General features: G+C 39.5%; 1 long non-coding RNA gene across 1 annotated transcript; it reads right to left on the bottom strand.

The window, feature by feature from the left end:
• Window positions 1-3,901: 3,901 nt before the first annotated feature.
• Window positions 3,902-5,515, bottom strand: LOC123985166. The gene is made up of 2 exons (XR_006828625.1): window positions 5,350-5,515; window positions 3,902-5,237 (listed from the first exon to the last, which is right to left on the bottom strand). It is a non-coding gene; the product is annotated as an uncharacterized LOC123985166 (long non-coding RNA).
• Window positions 5,516-8,345: the final 2,830 nt, after the last annotated feature.

The raw sequence follows: 8,345 nt of genomic DNA, 5'->3' as shown, positions 1-8,345 counted from the left end.
TAACTGTTGTTGTGATTTGGCGCTATATAAATAAAATTGAATTGAATTGAATTGAAAAAGTCTATTTCCTATATAAACATGACACTCATGCTGGGAACCACTGCTGTATATATGTAATTAGTTGTAAACTGGCTAAAAGGGGGCTTTAAAAAAACATAAACATCAGCAAAATGAATGTCATCTACAGGTAGTATTCACGACTCATAACCCAAAATTAAAACCCAAATGTATTTCAAGTCTCAATATTACCTACTGAGAAAGACAAAGTGTCAGTTCAGGTTCTTCTTTTCTTTTAAGCACCATCTGCACTGTTTTGAATTTCTTGTGGAGAACTTGAACGTGCCCACTCATCTATACCACAATTATGTTGTCGTGATCTCTTAGATACCGTCCTGTCCATTTCTGCAAGTGAACCAAGCTCTATGGAAATATTACAGCCCAGCACTGAGCCCCTCAAGCCTCAGTGGGCACGAGACTTCAGTGACGTCCCAGAGGACCTGATTTTACTCTCTCTGTTAACTCTCTGAGGCATGGCCAGGAGCCACTTAGGAAACAGCACTGAGTACAGTTCATCAAAAGTCAATAGAGAGTCTAACTCAGTTACAGCTGATCTGCCGCCGGTGATGTTTTCGGCAGTAGTAGTACCCGGCGCAGACTAAAAGTGAGCGGCATCTTACATGAATGTTTTGCACGTTGCTAACAAACAGCGAGGATAGACAACATATTTGACTATCATCAGATCTTAGTGATTTTACAGTTTATCCAAAATTTTAACCAGCCATCAGAGCCAAACTCTGCCATCCTACATCATCACACAAGACCCCAATCGTGTTTATTCCAGTAAATGACAGCAAATAATGCTGCATTACAGTGCACTAAAAACTGTCAGCCATAATAAAACAAACACAGATTTACTGACTGTGACAGCACGGCTCTTTCAAATGATCAAAGTCAGCAATTGCTCCTTTCAACAGATGATGGTAGTCTGTGTGAATGAGGGTTCAGTCTTAAAACAGTAGCCAGGGGCATCCTCATGGCCGGATTAAGACCTAGTTTGATTCTGTAAAATGTGAACTCGCCTTAACAGCTGAGGCTCCCATTTTCTGTGTTTTCATCCTGTTTTTCCTATGTGATCCTACAATTTTAAATGCCCCAGTAGTCCTTGCTTCAAAAGACTTGTCTATTAACATAGAGACAAAACTTATCTTTCTTTGTCTCTCTTTTCTTTAAGAGGTTAGCTGTCCCCCAGTCTCCGTCGGCTGGTACGCTGCCAGGTTGATCAAGTGTTATTAAAAAGAAAGGGGTCAGACGTCCCCTCATTCCTCAGACGTTTGTACAGTTTTGAAGCGGGCTCTTTCAAGCTAGAAGTGCCATCCATCCAGCAGCTAGGAACATCCATTTCTCTCAGCAAAGTCGAGTTCCCTCAGTGTCCTGAAGACAAAAAAAACTTCTAGATCCTCTGCAGCTTTGACAGATTACAGCCCACCACTGTCTCTCCTCACTAAATCAATCTCCTGCTCTCTGATACTCTGCACAACAGAAGCAGCGTCCACATGGATTCAAGCTGATGAAAACTCTGTGCACCGCTCACAGACTCAAACTCTGGAAACTAGAGCATACAGTGACATCTGGCAACAGCTTGACATTAAATTTTCCACAAAGCAGACTGACAGAGCGCTAGTGAAACGAGACACGCTGCACAGCCAAAGAATGATCGATATATTCTGAAGGACATAAAGCTCCTCCGCTTTCACTGTCCAATTACTGAAACAAGTGATCGAGTCAATCCGAACTCATACTTTAGCCTAAAAAACATCGTCCCTGTCAACAGTTTCCCCCATGGAGGCTGAGGCGCACATATTGCATACCATACTGTGATGGTTTATTTTTATGTCTGCTACTTCTTCAACCAAGTAAAACACATAAACACACATACAGTATGTACTATATTTCCTTTAAATTGACAGACCAAAACTTGTAAGTAAACATCTTTGCCTCAGGGGTTTTTGCTTCTTCGCCTGTCTAAGTGAAGGCTAAAATCATTTTCACTGGCTCCCAGTCAGCCCACAAATGAAATTTGAAACTTTTATTGGTTTTCACATCTGTTAGCAGCCGGACATCTGCATGTTTTCCCTGATATGCTTGTTCAATATAAGACATTTTACTACATTAAATAGTTTGTTTATGTCTTTCTTTTATGAATTTTCAGTGTTTTTCTTAATAAATTTAGTGTTGCAGCACATGAGTTGATGGTAAGCTAGTTTGTTTTGTAAGAGGATGTTATTGCCACACTTTGATCTAAAAATAATTTTTTATTTTATAAATTGTTCAGCTTGTCACCACAACAGTGTAGACTTGTTTTTTTCAGTCATCAATCTTTGTGCGTCTGAAAGAACAGAAATGCTTCTATTTTAATAAATCTAGATGTTTACAGAGTCCGTGTAACATCTTGTGTTTCACTCATGCTATATACAAGTAACTTTACCACACGTACGGGCTCTGAGCGTTGCCCAACACACGTGTGACCTACAATCAGTAACGTGTAGACAAAGACGTAGCACTTAATATGTTTCGCTAAGTGGGCCATGTATATATGTTGTGTAACACAGATGAGCATCCTGACTCAGCGATGAGTTCAGATATGAACAAAATACCACTGCATCCAATGGTTAATGGCATATTTTAGTCGGGATTAAAGTGGTGGACTGACGCTTTTAGATTTTAAGATTTACCTTTCTCCACCCCCCGTGAGTGTTTGATGCCCATAACTCATCAGTGAAGCTCCAACTGAATTACCGTCCTATCATTTAACAATGGGCGGGAGTTTATAATAAGCAGCTGTTAAACTTTATTTCAAGATCATTTACCCAAGTTAACAAAAATGTAAACTTTACAGTCCCCAATTTGTCAGTTACGGTTTTAAACTTGAATTATGAAAACATTGTTGGAATATTTACATATGAAGGCATTTCTCATAGTAACAAACCCACAGAGAAACATCATCTCACTTTCCAGTTCCCCTCATTACTACAGAGCATTTTAGTGTCTTTCATCTTATTGTTTTTTTTTCCTAGCTCACGACTTTACCGTTTTGGTTCAGTCTCACCGCTCTCAAAGAGCTTTCTTTAAAGCAGACAGAAAAAGAATAAAAGTAGCTGGTGAACTTGGTGGAACATTTAGCAGCTGAAGAGCCAAATATTTCCCTTTGGAGAGATAAAAGGAGAGTGAATATTGGACTGGTTTTATCAGGAACACGCCTCCAAATTAACGCCAATATTGCTCCATATCTGTTTGATGTGTGAATAGGCTATAATATGTCAACTGTGTTTGTTATGTTCAGCTTGTTATGGAGTTCTGCCCCCAAGTGGCCAAAAAACGCTTTCAGTTTTGGGTTCAATACATTGGGACCTAAATGTTAAACACCCTCAGTGGTGAACTGCTGTGTGTGTGTGTGTGTGTGTGTGTGTGTGTGTGTGTGTGCGCCATCTTTTACATGATAAACATTTGATCTGTTCCTTTCACTGTTAGCCAATGCCTCTGTTGTGCACATTCCCCAGGTAAACACTGTTGTTGTGGTACAGAAATGGATGGATGTTATGAACTTATTTATTATTCAGGCCTCAGTGTGTCTGAAGAGGGACAACAGGACGGCAGTGGAGGGGGAGAGAGAGAGAAAGGGCTGTGGTTACTAATGAGGGTTTATCACGATGATACAACCTTCCTCATACATCTTTCATACAAAGACCTGCATAAGTACACAAACAGGAGAGGCTGTGTGATGCATTGTTGCGTGTCCTCGCATTAATAATGTGTGTAATAGACACGAGATGGCCTGACTCTACTGGCCTATAGAGGATCTGATACTTTAGCTGGTGATGGCAACAGATTATTCAAAAGGTTGTTAATTTATCTGGATAAATGCTTTATTATCACAGAAAGTGCAACACAGTCTTTTGTTTCACACTGCATCAAAATCCATTCAGTTGCAACTCTGTGCTTCTTTCTGTACTAAGAACAAGAACATCTTGTTGAATGCATACAAAAGATCTTAGATATTTACATGAGGGTAAGCATAAATACAGAAATAAAACATTTGATTATTAGACTTTCAAAGCTGTTTATGAACATCACATACAGTATTTACATCATGCACAGTAATGTAGAACATGCAGGAAAAGTATGGCGGTATTCTGTATTTGTCTGTTCATCAGCAAATCCCAAAAATGTGTAAGTCGTCGTCCTCAACATTTTCCAAAGCCTCATCCCTCAGCCACAAGCCCATTTGTTACTATCAAGGACATGAATCTTTGAAAAAGCTTCAAGACTATAAGGTTTCATTTCATAAAAAAAATATTCAGTAATTAGCATAAATAGCTGGGCACTAAATTTTTTTAGAAAATGTTACTCAAACTGGAGTAAACTGTATTTGAGAGCAGGACACATTTCGTATCTGAGTATTTGCAGCAGCAGTACGGTGTATGTGGGGTCGACTTAAATTAACTACAGTGTGTGTGTTCATGGTAATAATAGCTTTTGGACTACAATGGAGCTCTATGGCACAGAGGAATACGATGTCTCAGGCCTCAGATATAAAGGAAATACTTAATAATATATAATAATATAGAATATCACCATCCTTTAATCCTTTAATTTTATGGAACAAACATGAGTTATGAGGTTCAAATGTCTTTGTAGGACTTTTGTAGTATTGTTATGATATAATGACAATAAGACATGTTTTAGACAAGGATGTTGCTTTGAAGGCAATTGTATGTCATTTCAGAGAACAATTTTGTAGAACTGTGCCCTAAATTCGGTTTTCCATCAACATCGTCATGAATTGGAGCATCTTTATTCTGATGGCAAGGCTCTCATCCTTGATACATCCCCATCTGTCGAGTTTGACTCACTAAGCGGCTTGATCAACATGAAAACATGGTGTTCAGTGTGTCACAGTGCACAGTGGAGGCTTGTGGGAGAAATGCTATGGTGGGAAGTGGTTGAGAAGTGTTGCCACAAGGAGATGTATTCAGGTATGTACTGAATCTTAGCCAAGCTGTGATGAGGCAGATTAAAACTTAAAGAAGTTCTTTAACACAGAAAGGTTCAACATGTTCTTACTTGACAGGGTTAGTGATGCTTTTCATGTCGGAGAGAACAATGTTTCTGTAGCTGCGCTCCAGTCCCTCCATGAACTCCAGGTAGTTACTGACCTTGAAGCCCGCGATTGGCTCCTCCTGCAGGTAAAAGGAAAGTTTTTTTGGAGTTGGAGTTATCAGCATTTTACTAAATTAAAGGGGCATTCCACCATTTTTTGATTATTTATTTCATATAGAAAGGTCAGTTTACTCAGCATGGGGAGTAGTCGGAGTCTCTGAAAACAGAGTATAATAGTATGATGCACGTGGCTCTGGAGGATGGAGGAGTTATGCTGCGTTCCAGACTGCTCGGAACTGGGAAATTTCCAAGTTGATATATCCGACTTCCAACTTCAAAGCGTTCCAAGTGCATGGTGATGCCTGACCCCGAAAGTGAACGAAAAAAAATGGCTGAATGTGACAAACACTTTCTCAAGTGTACACACAGTTGCACCCTCAGCACTGCCCTTGGTGTTAATTAAAATTATGGCAGTTTGAATGAAAACACATGACTGAAGTGGTAAACCCTTAAAAGATAGTAAATGTTGTACATTATACTTCCTAATGTTTTGGCATTTTTTACATTTTACTGAATAACTCTTTTGTAGAGAAGACGACTTAGAGATTCTTTAGTGTAACCAGCTACCTAGCAACATATTTTTACATCAATTCACATGCAGAACAGGTTTTACTATATGATAGTATTACACTAGTAGTATTATACTTTAATTAAATACGTGGAATATACTTTACGTTGCCTTTTAGTCTATGTTATATGTGTGCTTCCATGGGAGCTGCAATTGTTGTGACGTCATTCAGCTGCTACCCGTGAAGTCGGGGTACAAATTTTTTCTCCAAGTTCACAAGTAGGAAATCCAAAAGTAGAGTCCAGGATAGTTTTTCTAGCTGGAGGTCAGAAGTTTCCGAATTGCCTGGAACGCAGCATTGAAGACGAAATAACCTTGATGATGTCACAGTGATGTCATCGGGGGTTATCTCGCCTTGAGTTTGGAGGCAGCACATTTCTAACAGAAAGTCTGTATTACAAACTGGAGACATTGAGTTTGAATGTGATGGGAATATACCAGGCAAGAAGGGATGTTAGATGAAATAGGGGGCATCATGGGAAATGTAGGATCCCACATTTTTTGGAACTTGACTCATGCTATGGATTAAAAGTCAGCCTCTGCTGCTTTAATTATGATCAGTCTTTTTTAAATGTGTCTAAATCGTCGGAGTATCCCCTTAAATGAAGCAACGACTAATGGCCTTGGTAAAAGTATCAGTGTTTCAAAAGAAAATGTTGTGCATCACACATTAATCTGTTTTTCTGTTATCCCTCTAATTATTTTAGAGCAAGTTGTAGCTTGGGTCCCATTTGAGAATCCTGACCCCTCAGGTTGGCAATCAACGCTTTAAAGTCCATCACAAGTTTTGTTTTACTAGATAATTTCTTACACCCAGGAAATGTGGATTATTTTTTAAGAAACAAAGCTGTAGTTACTGTAACCAAAAAGATAAAACTAAAGTAAGTGTCCTAAGACATGAAGGTATGGAGACAGAAGGCGGCCTACTTTATTATCATTCACTTTGTTAGGAGGTGAAGTGTGAATAATTCCATATAACCTTTTCATTAAAATTCTTTACATTCAATCTATTTCAAAGTCACAGAAAATCAAATTAAATCTCTGGGAATTGAATGCTGCACCATGCCAGTAAACAACATCCTTGCTTAGCATTGAAGTAATGAGGTTTTGTGTGTCGGAAAAGCATAATCTTAATTACTATGTAATAAGTACTGGCATCTTCACCACCAGGTGTACTCATAATAAGACATGTCTTAATATGCAGAGATATCTTAACTGCCTAAGAGACGAGAATCAAACCTGACAAAAACACATTTTATTTGGCTCATTTGTTCAGTCAGTATTTTAATTTCGGCTGCCATAATTGCTGCCTGAGCTACAGAAATGCATCTGTCATGACTTCACCCGAACTCATGGGCAATGCAAACACTGCGACAGAGCAAATAACTGTGACTGGTGTTACGCTGTGAGTGGCATGATCAATTAGTAGCCTGAGAAAAGCCGCACTCGGAAGATGCACCGCATTCAGAATAACTGCAGCAAAGACCCTGAATTCCCCCTCTGTCGTTATTCAGGCCAAGGCCTTTAAAAAAAAACTGCCACAGTTTAATGACTTCTGCAGCTTGTCAGCACTCTTCTAATTTTCTTTCATCACTTTGCAGAATGTGTTTTTGGAGAATCTAATTAGGGTTTTTATTTATGCAGGTAAATAACACTGACAAGGACACGATGCAGTGAGAACACAGTCAATACTGTGAGAACAATTTAAGGTTGGAGACTTGTTCTGTTAACTTATTTCCTCTTCTAATGAGATTGTTTCAAACATATAATGTAGACATTACCTGGCTTTCATTAAACTCACACCAGTGTTTCCCAACCTGGAGGTCAGGCCAACCCAAAGGGGTCACAAGACTAACTGAGGGGTCAACAAGATGACATTGTGAAACTTTTGGATGGATTGCAATTACATTTGGTGCAGACATTCATGTCATCCTCAGGTTGAATCACCATCATAAGGTCAGAATCTTTATTTGTCCAATTCAGTGAGAGTATGTTAGCATGCTGTCAGTAGCATTTAGTTTGTAGCAGTGCTGTGCCTAAATACAGCCTCAAAGACCAGCCAGCGTGGCTGTATACGACTTTGTTCACACTGCAAGCCGTAATGCTCAGTTCCGACATTATACTTTAAACGTGGCCCATATCAGACCCGGATGCGCAGAGGAATAAAACAACGTCAGACGCAGAACACTGTCATACAGAAGTAAACAAGGAGCCACTAAGTTTAGCTCCGATTAGCTCATGCTTCCTAACCACCCCCCGACTTTCACGGGGGACTCCCGTATTTCCTTGCCCTCTTGCCGTCAGAGTTGCATGAATTCCAATCTGACTGTCCAGACCTGTATCGGATTTAGACCACATTTGAAAGTGGCCCAAATCTGAATTGGAAAAGGTCAGATTCCATGTGGCCTGGGCTCTTCACACTGTTCAAGACCTAAGTCACATATGACCAAAAACATCAGATTTTGGTCACTTTGGCAGTCTGAACGCAGCCATAGTTTTGTTGAGTGGAAGTGGACTTGAAATAACTTATGAAGGAGAATTCCTTTTGGTTCACAAGTCA

This window comes from Micropterus dolomieu, linkage group LG16 (genome assembly GCF_021292245.1).
Source record: "Micropterus dolomieu isolate WLL.071019.BEF.003 ecotype Adirondacks linkage group LG16, ASM2129224v1, whole genome shotgun sequence".
Taxonomy (NCBI): domain Eukaryota; kingdom Metazoa; phylum Chordata; class Actinopteri; order Centrarchiformes; family Centrarchidae; genus Micropterus; species Micropterus dolomieu.
This window is presented reverse-complemented; position numbering and strand designations above follow the sequence as displayed.